General features: G+C 44.1%; 1 long non-coding RNA gene across 2 annotated transcripts in view; it reads left to right on the plus strand.

Moving 5' to 3' along the window:
• The window catches only part of LOC126534377 (uncharacterized), a 56183-nt gene that overhangs the window by 16366 nt on the left and 17996 nt on the right, over window positions 1–21821 (plus strand). For both annotated transcript variants that reach the window (XR_011895677.1, XR_011895676.1), the window contains 2 exons: window positions 1798–1949; window positions 16986–17062. This is a non-coding gene — a long non-coding RNA (uncharacterized lncRNA). The remainder of the gene's footprint in view (window positions 1–1797; window positions 1950–16985; window positions 17063–21821) is intronic.

The following is a 21821-nucleotide window of genomic DNA, read 5'->3' on the forward strand; positions in this document are numbered from 1 at the left end:
TGTGAAGGCCCATGTTTGCTAATTCCTGACGGACAACTGCCTGGAACAGGGAAACCGTGACTGCAGGTGCGTTGGAGGGGCTGGAGTCGAAGGCAGCCCGACAGGCGGCCTCGACTCACGCCGGACGATCCGGGTAACATCGCTAGTGTTGGTGGGACGAGGAGCGTCGGCACAGGAAGATGTCGCTGGGGTGTTGGGCAGACGGGCAAGCTGCTGGTCAATACGTCGGCTTTTAGCGAGTTCCAGGCGGCGGCACTCTTTTATAACTGCATCCACCGTCGCCATGTTGTTGAAAACGAGCAAGTTGAAGGCGTCATTGGCAATGCCTTTGACGATGTGAGAGACCTTGTCGGACTCAGCCATGTGTGCGTCAACTTTGCGCCAGAGCCAAGACGTCCTGAATGTACATGACGTAGGGCTCCGTTGACATCTGCACTTGGCCGGATAACGCCTTCTACGCGGCAAGTTGGTGAACCTATGGGTTGCCGAGCAAGTCTCGGAGCTTTTGCTTAAGCGAATCCCAACTGGTGAGCTCATCTTCGTGCGTCCGAAACCAAACTCCAGGTGGGCCACTGAGGTAAAAGACTACGTCTGCAAGCGTGATAGTAGGGCCCCACCGGTTATTGCGGCTGACGTATTTGTGCAGGCATCGACGTCATCCAGTCATCGACGTTTTCCCCATCTTTGCCCGAGAATACGCCAGGATCACGGGGAGCGGGAAGAGTGATGTAGGTTGTCGAAGTGGCAGCAGGTGTCGCAGCCGGCGGAGTCGTGTTGCCGTCGCCGGGAGCCATGAAGGAAGCCTCGACGTACCGTCCACTGTGAAGCTCCGTGACGAGGTACAGGGAACATCCACCTCCACCAGATATGTTACGTGGGAAGACGCAGACGAAAAGCTATGTACAAGTATATTTACAAGGGAATACGCCGCACTTGGCCAAGAGGCAACAGTCCGCGCTAGCCTGCAATCGTCGTCGTCATCTTCTCACTGCTCGCCTCTTCGTCATTGCAAACACTTTTCCGTAGCAATATTCTTATTATGTAGGTGATAGAACAGCTGCCTACATCTTGGTGCACTCCAGGTCGTTTCCTTAACCTGGTATGAACCAAATCGGCATAGCATGACAAGAGTGTATGACGAACAAAAATGATAGGTAATGGCATGAATCTCATGATATTCGTGTCATGTACGTCACGAAATAGCCGCCTGCGTCTTGGTGCTCTGATGGTCCTTTCTTTAATTTGGTAGGTTCCCCGCACACTGCTTCGAATGACATGGATTTCCACAGGGCGCGGTGTCTTCCGGCTTTGTTTCCTGCGATATTTAAGCCAGCGTCTCGTGCCCTCATTTGTATGCCTGATCAGCGACACAGGAATACTCTATGGACATTAACGTGCCTTTATGTTTAGCGCCTAAAAGATAGAGCACATCTCTGGTGAACAAGTATGGATTTATGCTGAAGGAAGCTAACGAACTATTGATTTGTGGCGTCTGCAATCGGTGCAGTTTTTGTTTCGCGGTTCTACCAATTGCCCCTTTCAACATTTCGGCAAGGATAATAAAGTGAATGAAGCAGGATGAAAGATAACTGGGTGGTTCAGCCTTTAGAGGGTGGGTGGTTTGGCTCCCTGTGCAGATTGTGCTCATGGCCAGTACTCTCGCTGTAAGTGCGATCCTGCTGCAGGGGTGGGTACACATTTTTCAATATTAGCAAGCTGCATAGAAAAAGCTTGTGCTTTGAATGTATAATGTACATTTAAGTTATTGATGCTCCTGCAATAATTCCATTTGTTTAGGCTCTTCATACTTTTGAAAAAGTTTGGGTCCGTTACCGGAGTTACGACAGACGAACTTTGGGCCACCAACACACATGCCTGTATAATGAAGTACGCTACCAGCGACCCCAATCTTATTTATTCACCCAGCATTACGAGCTTGACTGGAAGTGGTAAGTAATTTATGATGTATTTAAGCAATGCACCAGTAAGTAAAAATGTTTTGTGCGCAAACAGACAGGGACAAAGAAGTGCGGCAACACAAGGACGAGCGCTTGCTCGCTCGTCCTTGTGTTGCCCCTTGTTTTTGTCCCTGTCTATTTGCGGACAAAAAAATTTTAAATAATGAACTTGTTCCAACTAGGCCGACTCGCAGTTATGCACCAGTAAGGTACAAAATTTTCATTTTCATGAAATAAAATTAGAGTAGTTCACATGTGAACATAATAGAAAGCTACTTTTTCCAACGCAATAATTTCTACAGCCAATGAATTATTCTCTTCTGACATTCAGTATCGGCATTTGAACTAGACTTACATAGTGTGCAGGCTACAGTGCGCATTGGGTATATCAGCAGACAATATTATTTCGTATCGGTGTACAGCTTAATAACCGACATTGAAACACCTTATGGGAAATGCACAGTTTCCACACACCACACATAATGCATAACAATAGATGAAGAAAGTTTTACCTAATCAGTAATGGTTGGTACTTGATCTCAGCCCGCAAACACTGCCTAGACAGCAAGAATCCAATAACAAAATTGCGTGTAAAGATAATCGATGAAAAATTTCACCATGCTTCTTGGACTGCCGAGTCCCAACCCCATATGCAGCTAGGCTATATTTATGTGGTAATGTTATTGGTAGTTTGCTAAACTTGCCAATTAGCTCTCACGTTTTAAACATTACTGGCTGGTAGACTCCCGAAACGGTCTAATTTTGTTTCTATTTGAAGCCTTCTTCGCGATTCAGCTCACCCAAGACAGTGCGCAATTGTCTAGCATCTTTATACATGGATTTTTATTTATTTATTTATTTATTCAATACTGTCAATCCCGTCAGGGATCGTAACAGAAAGGGCATTCAAAAAAGTACACTGACATACAAACATGACAATAATAACGGTTTAGAAATACACAGAATAAACTTATACATCAGTAGCAGTAAAAAATATATAATCAGGCTCACGCTGCAAGATTTGGGTTGGACAGATAATTGTGTTAAAATGCAAAACAAAGGTAGTAACAAAGTGATACCTACAGTAAACAAAAATAATTACTGAGATGTAAGTAGATCGTTTTCAACAAGCGTGATAAAAGCAGTTAGTGATGAACTATTAACAGAGCCCACGTTCAAAGCGTTCCAATCGCGTATAGTCTGTGGAAAGAATGAATACCTGAAAGTGTCAGTGGGGAATGAATACTCGTTTAGTGTGCGTGTGTGTGTGTGGGGGGGGGGTTATGATGTGTGTTCCTCGTTTGAGATTTCGTTATGTATCGTGAGGTATCCAGATTTAATTGATTAATAATGAGTTGGTAAATGGTTTTAAGGCGCGCTAGTTTTGCTCTGTTTTGGAGGGTTAGCATCCCGGCTTGTTTGAGTAGTTCTGTCGGTGAGTCTGCTAGCCAATGTTTGTTAAAAATGTATCTGAGCGCCTTTCTCTCAACGGCTTCAAGTTTTTTAATGAGCTTGTTAGTGAAAGGAAACGAAACTATATTTGCATACTCCAGTACCGGTCTGAGAAATGTTTTATATGCTAGTAACTTTATATCAGATGGTGCTAGTTTGAGGCGTCTATTAATGAAAAATACCTGTTTTAGGGCGGTTGCCGTGACTTTGTTAACGTGAGCATCCCATCTGAGGTCAGAGGTTAGTAATATGCCTAAGTATTTGTATTCACTGACAGAAGCAAGAGGAATGCTATTTGGTGTGTACTGAAAGAGTGGTCTATGTTTCTTCCTAGTTACATATAATACAACAGATTTGCTAACGGTAATAGTCATCTGCCAATCTTCACAGCATTTAGTTACTGATGCTATGGCGTTATTTAAAGCTATATGGTCGACGACAGAGTTAATTTCCTGACATAGCACGCAGTCATCGGCAAAAAGCCTAATGTTGTTAAATATGTTAGCAGGAAGGTCGTTTATAAAAATTAGGAATAACACTGGGGCTAAGACGCTTCCTTGTGGTACACCTGATGTGACATCAGCTGTTACGGATTTCTCGTTGTTAATTTCGACAAACTGAGTACGGTTAGTGAGGTAATCAGTAATCCAGTCTAAAATTGGGCCAGTTCCTAAAGTTAGTTCAAGCTTCCTAATAAGTTTTTGGTGTGACACGCGGTCGAAGGCTTTCGAAAAGTCTAGGAAAATAAGGTCAATTTGATTCTGGTGATCAATAGAGGTGGTTACGTCATGCACGAGTTCAATTAGTTGAGTAACGGTAGAAAGTCCCTTTCGAAAGTCATGCTGGAAAGGTGTTAGAATTTGGTTATCTTCTAGATAGGTTGTAATGTGCTTTAAGATGATGTGCTCAAGTAGCTTGCATGTTGTGCTGGTTAGTGAGATTGGTCTGAAGTTTGAAGGATCTCATTTGCTTCCTGATTTATGTATTGGTGTTATTTTCGCTGTTTTCCATTCTTTAGGAAGGGTGCAGGATGACAGGGATTTGTTAAAGAGTATTACTAAAACCTTCGCAATCCACTCGGCATATCTGCGCAGGAATGTTTTAGGAATGTTATCAGGCCCCGATCCTTTTTTATTTTCTAAATTTAGTAGTAGGTTTAAGACTCCAGCTTCAGTCACAGTAAGGGGCCCTAGTTGCTTGCCGGTGCAGGGGCTATTGCGGGGTGCATTTCTATCGTCTGTAGTAAAAATGGAACAAAAGTAGTTATTCAGTGTGGTTGCAGTATTTCGATTTTCCTCCGAGGACGGATGACTGTCATTATGTACTTTAGGATGTAAGTAACGCCAGAACTTCTGAGGAGTATCTTTTAGGAAATTTGTGAGCGTATTTAAAATGTATAATGGTTTAGCTATTTTGATTTTAGATTTTAAATCGTTAGTGACTAATGCTAATTTTTCGGGTATTCCTTCTGATGGGTGGCGTCGTTGCGTTTCTTTCAGTCGCCGGACCTTCCGTTTGGCATGAGTTACAGTTCGAGTAATCCAAGGATTATTCTTTCGCGTTATTTTAGTCTTAGTAGGAACGAAATTAGTAATACAATATGATAGAATATTTTTAAACCTATGCCATAGAATTGCCATCTCGGTATTAGTGTCTTCTGAGAGTTGATGGAACAATGATAGCTCTTCAGATAATGTGTCAAGTATTCTAGTGTCGTCAGCTCGGCTGTAGTCAGGAAATGTTATTATTAGGGATGAGGGTGTAGTGTAATGAAACGGGACAGAACACATTATTAGTTTGTTGTCAGACAGACTTTCAAGTACTTCTACATTCGCGTCATGATAAGGGAAATTATTGCTCAGGAACACTAAATCTAAAATGTTAGCGCTAGTTCCTTGTACACGGGTAGGTTCTGTTACAATCTGCGTGAGGTTGAAAGAAAGCATCATATCGAAAACAACTTCCGCGCAAGGTGAATGATGTTGCAGTGTACTCCCGTCGATGTCAGGAAGATTGAAGTCCCCTAGAAGTATTAGTCTGGTGCTCTTAACATGACGTTGTATATAAGTACATAATAATTGAAATATGTCTGAATCAGAACAAGGGCTGAGATAAACGCATCCAACTATGATATCGCTACTAGAAAAACAGAGTTTGCAAAAAATCACTTCCACCCCTAAACTTCAGGCACTGTAAGGAAAGGGTCTTAATCTTTTATTAACAAAGCCACGCCTCCACCACGTGTCGGTCGGTCCTTACGAATTATAGCGTAGTTTGGGGGAATTATTTCAAAATTGTTAATGTCTTTTGTTAGCCAGGTTTCCGTAATGGCTAGGAAGTCCGGCTCGAAACCCACTAGTAATGATTCAAGGTGACCGAGCTTGTTGACAATGCTACGCGCATTTATGTTCATGAAAGTTATTTGGGACGTTGCTGGCGGCGTGGGCGAAGGGTTCGTGCTTCTGTGTCCTGGTTTTTTGTTTGGTTTAAAGCACGTGTAACAAGGCACATGTCTTTTTTTACATCGTCCCAAAAATATAGCTCCCCGTTTATCTTTAGTTTGTCGTAAACCAGAGAGACTTTATCGCCGGAATTTTTTTTTTTTTTGTTTGCCGTATTTCCACAAGTTTCTTCTAATGTCGCGAACGCGGGGTGAAAAATCTTCACTGATGGCAAACGCAGTCCCCTTTAGTTTGTGACAATTTCGCAAAAGTTTTGCTTTGTTCCTGAAATCTAGAAGCTTTAGTATTATTGGCCTTGTTTTGGTTTCTTCCGGTCTACCTAACCTGTGAATCCGTTCGATCGTGACATCATCCAATTTCAAGTAATCTTTGACAACCTTTTTATTCATAGAGCGCTCCAGGGATTCGTTATTTTCATCTTCTTCTTCTGACATACCATAGACTATGAGATTCGACCTTCTGGAGCGATTCTCGAGGTCGTCTAGCCTTAGTTCCAAGGATGACACCACCTGCTGTAAATTGGTTACCTGTTCCGTACACGAGGAAAGCTTGTCTTCTAGGAAACTTAAGTGCTCTAATTTGTTGTCGATTGCTGTTAGTCGTTCTTCTTTTATTAGTTTTATGTCCTCTGCAATCTGTTGCAGCTGTCGTGAAAGTTCCGCCATATCAGGTCCAGGGTTAGTTTCAACATCGCCGGCAAGCAATAGTAACTTTGTTATGTACGCTACGTCAGACATTGCATCGAGAAGTACCGCAGGGCACGGCAGCACGACAAGACAGCGCTCGCTAGAACGAAAGCATTTTCCAAAACGCTTTCTTACCTGCACGAAGACAAGCGGATTATTCATCTGTGCGCAAGCCCAGCTGCTGTGCCCTTTGGGTTGCGATCTCTCGTTGGCAGCTTTTATAGTCCAGGTGGCCCGCAGCGCCGCTTCACACGACTGGTAGACTGCACTGTTGCTGCCGCTAGGAGTTGACGGTGGTACTTCACGGATACCATCCGAAGATTCTAGTATCGTAGGCGCCGAACAACTGTCATTCTGGCGCAGAAGCAAATCGGCGGTTTGGAAGTGTTGACACGGTTGTTGGTTTCCCGCCGGTATCACCAGCAGGCTGGCGATGAACTGCACGAGGAAGACAAGTGGATTATTCATCTCTGCGCAAGCCCAGCTGCCGTGCCCTTTAATTTTTCAGATTTAAACCTTTCAAGCGTCAGCATTTACTTACTATCTTCGTAACTATATAATAAAGCTCGGGCTCTAAACTCAGCCTGCACATTGGCTATATAAAGCCTACATAACCTCTAGACCTTACCTTATTACGAAGCGAAGTTATCATACAAAAGCCACAAACTCTGTATCATGCTCTCAAGTGCTTCTAGTCGAGCCAGAAGGCCTATTGCTATTGACGCTTGGCAATGCGCGTGACCTAACCAATTGGACAAGTCTACGCTCCCCATTTTCAAATAATTTGCCGGTAGAAAGGCGCTGAGAGTTTAATAAAAGATTTGCGAAATAAATATGTACACGAATGAATAGACAATACTCAAGATGCAGTTTTTGTCTGCAATGTCACATGATTGTGAGGAGAAACCTAGTAGTCGTGAAGCCTCGATAACAAAATAAAACGTACAGAAACAAGTACGTCTCAATAACATTCTTGGGGTACCTTTCGCCTCAAAAGCTGTAGATATACACTGAAGGTTTAGGTTTTCAAGCAAGATCCTTATGAATGTTATGCCATCATGCACAGGTAAAACAAATATAATGCTTTTACCACGTCTTTCAGTGCGATTTGTGTTTAATATGGTGGATCAGTGGACACGGCACCAACGCCATGACTATCTCACCTTATGTTACTTTGTTTGTACAGGTTTTTGCAGAATGGATTCTCACGGTCCAAGCAGTAGCCCTTTCCATCTCTAGAACACGAAACTATTGTGCCAGGCTGGGCAGTGCGTAACTTCTTTTGAGGGGCAGCCATCTCCTTCACCTCAAGCTTCAGTAGACACAGCAACATCACCGTGAATACGCAGCCTTACGTTCATCTTTTTGTACAGGTTTTTTCAGGTTTCGGTAGAATAGATTTCCACGAACGAAGCAGCGGCCCTTGCCCTCTCCGGAACACGGAACGATTGCGTCAGGCTGGGGAGTGCGCAACTACCTTCGAGGGACAGCGATTCCCGCCAGGTAGATTGGGGCCTGCAACCCCAATGGGGCGCCACGTGGACATGATCAACTGCGCACCCACTTGGAGCGCGATGACGTCCCAGGCAGCCCCATTGGAAAGTTGGCTGGAGCATATACTAGAAAGAACCTTCACTTCAAGCTTCAGTGGACACGGCAGCATCGCTGTGACTATGTCGCCTTACGTTCATCTGTTTGTACAGGTTTTGGCAGAATGGATTATCACGGACCGAGCAGTGGTCCTTGTCATCTCTGGAAGACGGAACTATTGTGCCAGGCTCGACAGTGCACAACTACCTTCGAGGGATAGCTATCCAAGCGCAGATAAATTGAAGACAGTGACAACAATGCTGTGCCACGTGAATTTGGTCGACCAGCACTCACTTGGAACACGATGACGTCCCAGGCAGCCCCGCTAGTAAGTTGGCAGGATCATATAAAAGCAAGGACCTTCACGTCAAGCTTCAGTGGACACGGCTGCATCATTGTGAATATGTCGCCTTAAGTTTCTCTGTCTGTACAGGTCGGTGAGAGAAAATATGGCACGCGGAGCAATTGTATTTGCTTGATTGTGCTGTCTATTCCACATATTGTCCTCAGTTGTTTGAAATACTGCAATTTAGTTGTACGTAGGTTGTTCAAGTTGTCGGGCCACGTCGATCAAAACTTTGGGCTTGATACTGAATTAAATCCCGAGAAAATATTCAGCAATAAGAGTGAGATATTAGGAAAGGTAAGTGAAAACTAAACAAGGCAGACATCTACGGATACCTGTATTGCTTAGACTAAGGTTCGACTACAGACTACTGAGAAACAAACTAAGGGGATAGGTGAAATTCCGAACCGGCTTGCAACGATAGAATTGAATTTTCGTAAGCATGACTATGAGTTACCTGCTCTTGCAAAACACATCGAGGAATTAGTGAACCCTTCTAGACGGAAAAATCTCATCATACATAGAATAGAGAAAAAAGATTTCGAGAATACAGAAAATAGAATGAAGAAATCTTTGCAAATTAGTTAATGAAAAGTGGAACTTAACTGAGAGAATACACAGACAAAATGCCTGACATGAACGATCCGGTCATTTTGAAAGTGGCAGAGTTTAGGGATAAGAATAAAATATTGAAAAACTGAAACTCAAGGGCACACAATTCAGTATCAGTGAAAATTACTCCAAACGAGTAGCAGAAATCAAGTCAGGTCAGGTCAGTTTATTTCCTTAAAGGCCCCTTCATCCGGGGTGTTACATAAGGAGAAGGGTACGTCATGCAACGACAATTCAACGTGATAAGAAAAGGGACATCTGAGAAGTGGTACATGCCCTGTATAAACAAATACATACTCGCAACAAATGTGCATTCGAAGAAAAAAATTGTAATTATGTTGGCCGAAGAGAAGAAACATCGGCAACGGACAATTCCCTTCAGTAACTATTGGAACATTTGAAAAAAGGTAGATACAATGCATACAATCGAGAACGCACTGTAGATGATGAATTTGTACAAGATAGGGTAATTAATTTGACAAACTTGAAGCAACATAAGCAATGAACACATGGTGTTTATTTGTAGATGCAACATGGTGGGGCCATTCCCACCAGTTGCTGTTCGAGAAAAGAATGAAGCACAGAAGGTAGTTCGGGGATGAGGGGTTAGGGTCGTTTCACAACTTCGAGTGGATGACGTGTGCGTTGTGATATTCTTGCAGGTGGAATGATGTATGGCACACGATTAGGTGAACTCTAGGAAAACCTTGAAAAAGATCAACGCTGGCTATGTTACGGCGGTGCGAGAGCGACTGCAACTCAGATTTCTCTTTTAAGGATGAAATGCTTGCGTCATATTGACGCGATGTCAGCTGCCCACTACAGGCACCAATCGCCAGAGAGACGACGAAAGGCGCAGTTGTGTCCTGTTATTTTTGGGTTGTCGGCCATCTTTAAAGAAGGCTGTTCTGTTTCGGCGAGGGCGTCTTAGTTATCTTCGTGAAATTTTACTGGTGGAGGTGCGGGGTACATGCTACCATTGCCGGAGACGCAGTGTACCCCAGACGCGTCTCCTGTGAGTAGCCCGGGAGAGATTACCCCTGTGCACGCACGTACCAGCCGCCGTCTGCAAGGGCTCCAACCTGAGCAAGGTTTTTTGCCCGGGCGTATCAGAACTATGAACCCGAGTCCACCGCCTTCTGTGCTGCGGCTGTTGTGCCAGCGCAGTTCATCATCAACCAGCCGCAGGCGCCGATTGTATTCCATGGAGATGCTACTGAAGACGTAAAAGATTGGCTAGACCACTTCCAGCGGGTCGCCGAATGCAAGGGATGGTATGAAGACCGCAAGCAGCTCAACGTGTACTTCGCGCTCCAAAACTCTGCGAGGACGTGGTTTCTTAACGATGAAACGGCATTGTCTTCGTGGGACAAATTTCGACGACAGCTGAGCGCCAGATACTACAACATGGAGAGGAAAGAAAGCTGAGTTGACAGTACAGGTAAAATTCCAAGCACCGAACGAGAGCGTCACCACGTATACTGAAGACATGGCTTGGCTTTTAAGACGTGCGGACACCTCAATGGCTGAAGACAAGAAGGTCGGATTTCTGATGCGAGGTGCGAAGCAAGATATTTTTGCTGGGCTTATTCGAAATTCAGCCCCTACACTTGCGGACTTCCTCGCTGAAGCAACAGCAATGGAAAGGTCCCTTCGACCGCGTGCCAGACCATACGACCGCAACCTGATGGAACTTTTATACAGCCCCCATACCGTGACTTCTGGAAACCACCTCGAGAACCTGCGCGAAATGATCACGTCTGTGGTGCGAGAAGAGCTCCAGAAACTGCAGGTTACCGACGCCCGACAGCACGAATTTCTGTGGCAGAGATAATGCGCGAAGAGATAAAGCAAGTCATTGAAGCTCCTGAACGCTATGAGGAACCACTACGGCGGAGCCTGTCCGAATGACTTATGCGGACGCCGTACGACGACCATCGCTGTACGGTCCCTCAAACGTCATGCGCCCCACGGAACAAACGGCAGTAGCATTCAGGCGTCGCAGTCCACCGTCCATCCAGGAGTGGAGGCCACAGAAAAGCGACGCATGGCGGTATCCTGACCTCAGGCCCCTGTACTTTCATTGCGGAGAGGCTGGTCACGTCTGCAGGATCTTCTATCGGCTCGGGGGTCTCCGTGGGTTCCCTCCGGGTGCTCCTCGTCCACGACCTGGTCAGCGCCCTATGGAGACAGAGAAATTCATCGCTCGTCGTGGTAATTCATTCGACCAGCGAAGGCACGAGCCCCCTACTTCATCGCCCGCTCGATACGAATCGCACAGTGCCGTGTTTCCTCGAGACGCTCGTAGTCGTCGTTCGCCTAGCTTTACAAACCCGGAAAACTGAATCTAGCGACCTCCGGAGGTGAGGCCGCTGATAGCGATCGCACTGAATATTCTCCATCGCGACTGCAATGACTGTATTCCACGTGGTGTGCACTCAGTCACTCTGTTTGGTGTCAACATATTTTGGACAAGCGCGCTATCCGCGCGACGTATGCGGCGTTAAATCTTGCCTGATCGTACAAGCCTTCTCGGAAATATTGACTACGAATTGCAACAAAAACTTTCCGTGTTGTCGTTATTGTTGTGGTCTCAACATCATCATCATCAGCCTAGTTAAGCCTACTGCAGGGCAAAGGCCTCTCCCATACTTCTCCAACTACCCCGGTCTTGTACTAATTGTGGCCATGTTGTCCCTGCAAACGTCTTAATGTCATCCGCCCACCTAACTTTCTGCCGCCCCCTACTACGCTTCCCTTCCCTTGGAATCCAGTCCATAACCCTTAATGACCAACGGTTATCTTCCCTCCTCATTACATGTCCGGCCCATGCCCATTTCTTTTTCTTGATTTCAACTAAGATGTCTTTTACCCGCGTTTGTTCCCTCACCCAATCTGCTCTTTTCTTATCCCTTAACGTTACACCTATCATTCTTCTTTCCATTGCTCGTTGCGTCGTCCTGAATTTCAGCAGAACCCTTTTCGTAAGCCTCCAAGTTTCTGCCCCGTAGGTGAGTACTGGTAAGACACAGCTGTTATACACTTTCCTCTTGAGGGATAGTGGCAACCTGCTGTTCATGATTTGAGAATGCCTGCCAAACGCACCCCCGCCCATTCTTATTCTTCTGGTTATTTCAGTCTCATGATCCGGATCCGTGGTCACTACCTGCCCTAAGTAGATGTATTCCCTTACCACTTCCAGTGCCTCGCTGCCTATCGTAAACTGCAGTTCTCTTCCGAGGCTGTTAAACATTACTTTAGTTTTCTGTAGATTAATTTTCAGACCCACCCTTCTGCTTTGCCTCTCCAGGTCAGTGAGCATGCATTGCAATTGGTCTCCTGAGTTACTAAGCAAGGCAATATCATCAGCGAATCGCAAGTTGCTAAGGTATTCTTCATCAACTTTTATCCCCAATTCTTCACACTCCAGGTCTCTGAATGCCTCCTGTAAACATGCTGTGAATAGCATTGGAGATATCGTATCTCCCTGCCTGACGCCTTTCTTTAGTGGGATTTTGTTGCTTTCTTTGTGGAGGATTACGGTGGCTGTGGAACCGCTATAGATAGCTTCCAGTATCTTTACATATGGCTCATCTACACCCTGATTCTGTAGTGCCTTCATGACTGCTGAGGTTTCGACTGAATCAAACGCTTTTTCGTAATCAATGAAGGCTATATATAAGGGTTGGTTATATTCCGCACATTTCTCTATCACCTGATTGATAGTGTGAATATGGTCTATTGTTGAGTAGCCTTTACGGAATCCTGCCTGGTCCTTTGGTTGACAGAAGTCTAAGGTATTCCTGATTCTATTTGCGATTACCTTAGTAAATACTTTGTAGGCAACGGACAGTAAGCTGATCGGTCTATAATTTTTCAAGTCTTTGGCGTCCCCTTTCTTATGGATTAGGATTATGTTAGCGTTCTTCCAAGATTCCGGTACGTTCGAGGTCATGAGGCATTGTGTATATAGGGCGGCCAACCTTTCTAGGACAGTGTTCCCACCATCCTTCAACAAATCTGCTGTTACCTGATCCTCCCCAGCTGCCTTCCCCCTTTGCATAGCTCCCAAGGCGTTCTTTACCTCTTCCGGTGTTACTTGTGAGATTTCAAGTTCCTCTAGACTATTCTCTCTCACCTTATCGTCGTGGGTGTTACTGGTACTGTATAAATCTCTATAAAACTCTTCAGCCACTTGAACTATCTCATCCATATTAGTAACGATATTGCCGGATTTGTCTCTTAACGCACACATCTGATTCTTGCCTATTCCTAGTTTCTTCTTTACTGCTTTTAAGCTTCCTCCGTTCCTGAGAGCCTGTTCAATTCTATCCATATTATAGTTCCTTATGTCCGCTGTCTTACGCTTGTTGATTAACTTCGAAAGTTCTGCCAGTTCTATTCTAGCTGTAGGGTTAGAGGCTTTCATACATTCGCGTTTCTTGATCAGATCTTTCGCCTCCTGCGATAGCTTACTGGTTTCCTGTTTAACGGTGTTACCACCGACTTCTATTGCGCGCTCCTTAATGATGCCCATAAGATTGTCGTTCATTGCTTCAACACTATGGTCCTCTTCCTGGGTTAAAGCCGAATACCTGTTCTGTAGCTTGATCCGGAATTCCTCTAGTTTCCCTCTTACCGCTAACTCATTGATTGGTTTCTTATGTACCAGTTTCTTCCGTTCCCTCCTCAAGTCAAGGCTAAGTCGAGTTCTTACCATCCTATGGTCACTGCAGCACACCTTGCCGAGCACGTCTACATCTTGTATGATGCCAGGGTTCGCGCAGAGTATAAAGTCGATTTCATTTCTAGTCTCACCATTCGGGCTCCTCCACGTCCACTTTCGTCTAACCCGCTTGCGGAAAAAGGTATTCATTATCCGCATATTATTCTGTTCTTCAAACTCTACCAATAACTCTCCTCTGCTATTCCTAGAGCCTATGCCATATTCCCCCACTGACTTGTCTCCGGCCTGCTTCTTGCCTACCCTGGCATTGAAATCGCCCATCAGTATACTGTATTTTGTTTTGACTTTACCCATCGCCGATTCCCCGTCTTCATAGAAGCTTTCGACTTCCTGGTCATCATGACTACATGTAGGGGCGTAGACCTGTACAACCTTCATTTTGTACCTCTTATTAAGTTTCACAAGACATGCCACCCTCTCGTTAATGCTATAGAATTCCTGTATGTTACCAGCTATGTTCTTATTAATCAGGAATCCGACTCCTAGTTCTCGTCTCTCTGCTAAGCCCCGGTAGCACAGGACGTGCCCGCTTTTTAGCACTGTATATGCTTCTTTTGGCCTCCTAACTTCACTGAGCCCTATTATATCCCATTTACTGCCCTCTAATTCCTCCAATAGCACCGCTAGACTCGCCTCACTAGATAACGTTCTAGCGTTAAACGTTGCCAGGTTCATATTCCAATGGCGGCCTGTCCGGTCTCAACACATGGCTCCATAATCATGCCGCAGTCTTCTTCCTTGCCACTGCTGCACGTGTCCACTTTCCTCATGAGCGCTTTTTCAGCGTCGTTCAAAACGATGCAACCCGGCTCTCGGCAGCGTGGCGTAGCGTTGTCAAAGGCCTGCGCGCAACCCTTGCACAACGTTGCGCAGGGTTTTTTGAAGCAGTTCAAGTTGCTTCATGTGCCTCGAATACACGACAATGCAAGTGATGCGTGCTCATATCACGAAATGGGCGTCATTGCCCGCTGCTGCATCGCGGTCACTGCGGGGGCAGCCCAGCGTCGGAGCGTAAACGAACTTAAATCTCGGAGGCAACGTCGCAGGCTGCGGCCCTGGCTGCTGCCATACTAGCGGAAGTGGCCCGCGGCGGCCCCCGCGCCAAGGGGATATATTCTACTTGTACGCTCCCCGGTCATCTCAGTGATTTCTAATATATTTTTATTCCTTCAGAAACTTCAGTAACTCAACTTGTCACTGAACTTGTGCCCTGATACCATATCTATAATAAATCAATAAATTTTGTAGTGTAATGGTTTTTCTATTTTTTCCTGGTATATATTGAATTGTCCCTGCAGTCGCCACAGTAATTTATATTTATATGTAATTGTTCCAGGCACATCAGTAACTAACTTTTAACGAAGCTTATGCTGTAATATAATACCTATAATGAAACCCATGAATTTTTACTTTACTATTTCTTTCTATTCTTTCTGATTTATTTTGAATTTCGTCCCCTGTCGTCTCAGGGATTTCTTATTAACTCCAAATAATCCAGCCACTTCAGTATTTCAACTTGTAACGAAACTTATTCTATAATATGATATCTTTAATGAAACCCATGAAGTTTGCACTGTGCTATCCCTTTTATCTGTTCCTGTTTTATTTTGAATTTCCTCCCCAGTTGTCAAAAGAAATGAGCTGGAAGTCCTGTACAAGAAACAATAGTGTCACTCGACGCTGGTGCCACTAAAATTATTCGTAACGGTTCATAGCGGTTTTGTTCGGATTCAAAACCCTTCGAAGAAAAACAATGATAAAGTCCGGGTATTTTTTTTCCCTAATAAGTGAATAATGACTTTTGAGAGCATGCTCCGAGCCCGAACTCAAGGCACTGAGCATGATCTCGAAGCAGCACTTCAAGGAGTGCACTCGCCTAAATGCGAGACCACTGTTCTGAAAAAAAAAAATGAACTTGCACGAACATACACGAATCATGAAACTTCGATAAGAAAGCGTTGGATCTGTAAGATCTGTAAAATGTGCAAGCCCTTAGTTTTGCTACGATGCCGGTCTTCTGGTGCACCGAGCCTGTTGCTAAGCCAGGTGGGGGCTGACCATGCTATCGGTGCATTACATTTCGTGCAAGTATGAACAAGCGTTTCTGGAAGTCAACAAATTGGACTGAAGTAGCGACCCATTCGCACGACAGCTGTTTGAGGCTTTCAATATTGAGAAAATAGGCATGCATTGTATCAGTAATGCTGCTGTTCATCTATTTTGGGGGAAGAGTTGCAACTATCTGATACATTTCTGCCCATTAACAGGAATGCTGGACACCTATAGGCGTAGGTATGTTGACTTTGCTCTACGAATAAAAATGTCAGATTTTGCGCCCACTGGGTTGCTTCTTGCTCCCTCCTACTAAAACTCATTCTTCACGTCGCATTACTATGCATTCATTACCCTGGCTCCGAGCGTTTCTTTCACTTCTTTTTTTTTCAGAGCGCAGCTCTTATGTGCCCGTTCCTGCGGCGAGCATAGGTGTCGGCGTAACCAAGGGAACGAGCGTAGCGAAGAATGAAAGAGAGAACGCGGAGTTCACCTAGGGATGAAAGACGCGATGAGGAGAGGGGAGGAGGAGGGTATGATGAAAGCGTAAGATGGAAAGCGTAGTGTGGCGACAGTCGCTAAGAGTTGGCGCCAGAGTAGCGCACGTCGTCTGGGCGGCGACTGCTGTAAATAACGGCCCCGCGTTATCCACGCGCTTGCCCTCGCAATTTCCAGATTAGCTAGGCCATCGCGCCGCACTTGAGCTCTGTTTGCAACGTGCCGCAGGAGACAGATTGTCAGCGCCAGCGAATATATCGCGAAATTAAAACACGTATAGCGCTGCGCTCAAATTTCACATCAGGGACTGTCGCAATCACCTGCGAATGTTTCTTTTTGCGAACATATTCTACAATACCGTATTTTGCATTTGGGCCCGCAAGAGTACAATAACTGCAGATATAGTCGCCGCCCTCATCTTTACTGGTAGTACTCAAAATATCTTCGTGCTAAAGGCCGTATTTTGTGAAACACAAGACTGATTGTTTAAAAATATATTGTGTCCTTAACGAAATTTGCTTTGGAGTGCAAGAAAATGAAAAGTGTGCGTCATCCTCATATGTATATATATATATATTTCAGGAAAAGCCAGCAGATGTATGCAAGTATATTTCAAGGCAGACGCGGCGAAGCAATCATGCGACTGAGCCAGAGACCAGGTAATGTGGAAAAGTGCGTTTGATTGCTCATGTGTTCACAGCATAACACTGGGAAAGATCACATTCGTAAGGGGTACTAACGCGAAAAAAGTTTAGCTTAGAGCTGAGTAACACAGCAGTAAATGATTTAGCTGCACGAACCATGACCTCCCCCCCCCCCCCCCCCCTCAAGCAGTGTCGTTCAGATACACTCCTTCCGGTTGAGATCGCCGTTCGCTACAGAGCCAGGCCTGTTGCACCGCAACACTTTAGCAAGCCGCCCATAGCACTCGGACTTAGCAAGCACAGCTTTCTAGGCAAGACGAGTGTTGGGCAAACTTCCGGTCACAGTTGGAAACGGGCTTCATGTACAGCGCAACATCGGGGTTCAAGGTGGGATTACCAGGATTGGCCTAGAATCCGACATTGGACAAGAAGGGCTAGTGACTGCATGAATACTAATTGCACAGTATTAACTCAACATGATCATCTAATACCCACCAAGTCGTCGAACCTGAGCCGAGAGCCTTTACATAGTTGTCGGTAGATCACGACGACGTGTGGCCAGTATTCTGTCAGGGCTCCAGCAGTAAATGGTGCAAGTGCCGTTGTCGTTCATGAAACTCCCGTTACAACTTTCGCTGCAATAAAAAAACATGGCGGCGCAAAAATATGTAATGATCACGGCGCTATACGTAGAAAGAGGAAAACAGGATTCGCAGCCTAATGACCACGCATGGAAAATATATAAATATTAGAATCAGAACAACCAACCTATGCTCCCGCTGCTATGACAAACTACGAGTGCTATGTGCTCCTGAAAATTCCATATTCTAAAGCACTGCTCACACAACGCGATTCTAAGCAGAAGATTCGTAACCACCACGTGGTAGTCACTGGCTCTCTAATGCAATGTAATACACAGTCGATGGACCAATATTTTTGCCGCATAAGACCCAGACGCATGGGGTGGTCAATTTATTTCAAATAAATCAGCGTTCTCGTCGTTCTACGTTATTATCGGCGTTGCTGCCGGAAAGGCGAAGAACACAGAAGTCATCGCAGCGAGCATTCAACATTCGTTTCTTTCTTTACTTAAGGGTATATGGGAAGGTAATAAGAATGTCATTATGAAAAAATGCACATAAGAATTTGTTGAACCCACCAACGCGCACCCATAACCATATTCTCACCACCTTGTCGTCGCCGGCGTTTCCAAGCCATATTCGAGATAGTATTTGCAATATTACTGTAGAATCTCCCAGCCGCAAACCACAACATCTCATGCGCCTTCTCCTCGAACATCTTTTCCTGCTATCAAAAGTCTCTTAAAATGCATTCGTAAGCTGTCATACAGGGCCTCCACGTAACGCTCACATACCCCGCAATACACCCTTCTGAATTTCAAAACTGAAAAGAGAGGTATGAATAAATACTTGCTGGCGCGTTCTCACTTTGAAGGCAGATGGCTACACTATTACGGTTACCCATCTATCTTATAATAGGTGTGCAAATGTGGATGATATGTTTTTTATCCTATGATGGTGGCAATGAAAAGCGGCTGAAGGTCAGCTATTTAATTGAAGCTCAATCAAACTAACAAATTGTGATTTGAGCATAAGCCTCACTCAGACACTGACTCACCATCATTTTACTCAGCCAGATTCACTTGAATTCAGACTCAAGAACCTTCTGTGGGACCGGACTACCCTGACTAAAATTCACCCGAATTCTGCTCATCCGGGTTCAATCCGGGCTCAGACTAACAAATATTCAACTGAGCTGCGCTCACTGATGCTCAAGCTCACAAGAATTTTATTTAGCCAACTTTACTCCTGCTGAGACTCACAATACTCAGACGACCTCACTCTGAGTCCGCCTCATCATACATAGCCAGCTTCGCTCGGAGTCAGCCTCTCCGAAATTTGGTTCTGCCGCTCTTTATTCACGCGAATTCGATAGCCAGAATCAGACTCAAACAGGTCTGCTTGGCCGAGACACTTTCACAAACTCACGTTTTCTCATGAATTGAATAAATCAATTATTAGATTTTCATACAACAATTATAGCACTAAACCATAAACAGTTAGAAAAATGTATGCACAAGAGTTTCAAACATACGAATACGTCAATTGTTGGACAATGTGCATACGAAAATAAGTATAGCCATGCAGGGAAAACCATACAATAAACATTTAAAAAATACCTGCACAATAGTTTGAAACATTCAAGAAATACCTGTATGCGCTGTGTTTCTGAGTGTTTTTAAACAAATATCTGGGACATACTATCTTGGCAGTGCCGCAAACATTTCGCTTAAAAAGTAAATGTGCTAGAGCTTCTTCACATTGTGGAAATTCTTATTTGTGTGCTTGTGCATGCGTGTGGCAGCGGGAACGCACTTTTCTTAGAGGGAAGAGCACGTGCGTTTTTGGCAGCCATAACATTGACTATCGCTAGCTGGGCCCTACGAGGCTGAGGACACCTCAGCCTAGTACAGAGATTGTCATCAACAAAAATGTAGCCCGAAGCTACACCGAAAACCACTGTGGGTTTCCCAGAAGGAAAGCATCGCAGTTGAGAAAAAATTTGTCCGTGTCCTGGATTCGAGCCCTAGATCAGCGCCTTACCAGGACTAGCAGGTCACTTAGCATGTATGAGTTCTGCAAAATCTTGAAGCACTCGGACACTGAACATTGCAAATGTTCACTGTCAGTAAAACAAAGAAGAAGAAATTTATATATGTATTTTTTTGTCGTCATTGAACCAAGAATTTGATGCGCTGGCTTTCACTGAAACCTGGTATACTGAATCGAATGATGTTGTACGCTTTCCTGGTTATAGATGTGAAGCGCTGTTTAGGAAAACCAAAAAAGGGGGTGGTGTAGTTTTGTACATTAAAACAGTTTTTCTTACGAAATAATTCCACAGTGCACAGTTTTCAGCCCTTCCTGTGAATGACTTTTTATTCAGACAAATGCATTCATCTTCGGCGTAATTTATCGGCCACCTTCTGCGTCTCTTCAAGAGTTCTTCAACTTTTTAGAAATAGTATTGGGCGACCTCTCCTTACAAAGTAGACCTGTGGTTATAATGGGTGATTTTAATATTAACCTACAAGAACAGTCAAATTCTGTCAATGAATTTGTTGATATGATGTTGGCTGATGGCTACTCCAATATAATCACAACGCCTGCTCGTATCCCAGGCTCCAGCGAAACACTTATTGATCTATGCCTAACAAACAGTGATCTTCGTGGTACCATGGCAGGAGTACTCCTGAGTGACATTAGTGATCACCTGTCAACCTTCTGCTTTATGGAAAGGTCAACTAAACAAATATTCGAACATACTTACCCACCAAATAGTTACCGCGTTATAAACCAAAGCAAAATTTAATATTCTCGTCAAATCGTCTTCTCAGTCGAATGGAGCCGATTGCAGCGTGATGAAGATCCTAATATTTTGTACGACAAATTCTTGCACAAAATAACAGTTCTATGAATGAGCTTTCCCAATTGTAACAATGGCAAAGTGCAGAAAACGAAGGAAGTCTTCGATTACACGTGTCTTGCTCAGGCGAATCAAGGCACGAAATCGGCTTTTCTCCAAGTTTTTAAAATCTAAAGACTTGACAGTTCTGAAACAGTACAAAAAAGTTAGAAATCAATTAGGTGCAGATATAAAGAAATCTAGAATTCAATACTATGCTCATGAATTTTCAGATATCTCCTTTGACCCTCAAAAAACGTGGCGTACAGTGAAAGATCGTCTACAGAAATCAGAAAAAAATATACCTACACAAATGACAATTGGAGGAACGGCTCTTAGTGGTAAAGTTCTTGCCAATGAGTTGAACAGACATTTTTTGGCATTTGGAGATTCTCCTGCAGGAATGCCCAGTAATATAGGAAAATACATGGAATATAATGTTCAGCACAGCCTTTTCTTACATCCAGCTACTCCAGCAGATATTAATGATATTATATTAGGTTTGAAAAATATCTGTTCTTGCGGTTCTGATGGCATTAAGGTAGCACCAATTGAAGCAATTGCTGACCTAATAGTTAATCTACTTTGTCATATAACAAGTCTAATCTTTACAACAAGTATTTTCCCCGAAATAATTAAGATGGCAAGAGTTGCTGTTTTGTTTAAAGGTGGTGCTACAAATATAGTTAATCATTATAGACCTATATCAGTTCTACCATTGTTTTCCAAAATAATAGAAAAACTGATTAATACACGGATTACTACCGATCTTAACAAACACAAGTTACTCTCTCCCAGCCAGTACGGATTTCAGACGAACAAATCAACTGAATCTGCCTTGCTCAGTATTAAGGATAAACTTAATAACAACATAGAAAATCAATCGTACACATTAGGTGCTTTTGTAGACTTCAGCAAAGCGTTTGATTCTATGAAAAATATTATACTTATTAGCAAACTACCGTATTATGGAATACGAGGCACTTCACTTACATTATTTCAGAACTACCTTTCCGGTCGTTTCCCGTATGTTGTCATTAATAATGCCACGTCTAATTCTGAGCTAATAAAATTTGGGCTTCCTCAGGGGTCAATCCTAGGACCTACTCTGTTTCTTTTATACATCAATGACATGGTATCTATCCCACAAAGCCCTTCTATTATCCTTTACGCTGATGACCCAAGTGTATTTTTTTCTGGTGACAATTTAGGTTCCTTAATTCCGCGTGTAAACTTATGGCTTAAGAATCTATCTGACTGGCTTGTTAGAAATGAACTCACATTAAAT

This window comes from Dermacentor andersoni, chromosome 7 (assembly GCF_023375885.2).
Source record: "Dermacentor andersoni chromosome 7, qqDerAnde1_hic_scaffold, whole genome shotgun sequence".
Taxonomy (NCBI): domain Eukaryota; kingdom Metazoa; phylum Arthropoda; class Arachnida; order Ixodida; family Ixodidae; genus Dermacentor; species Dermacentor andersoni.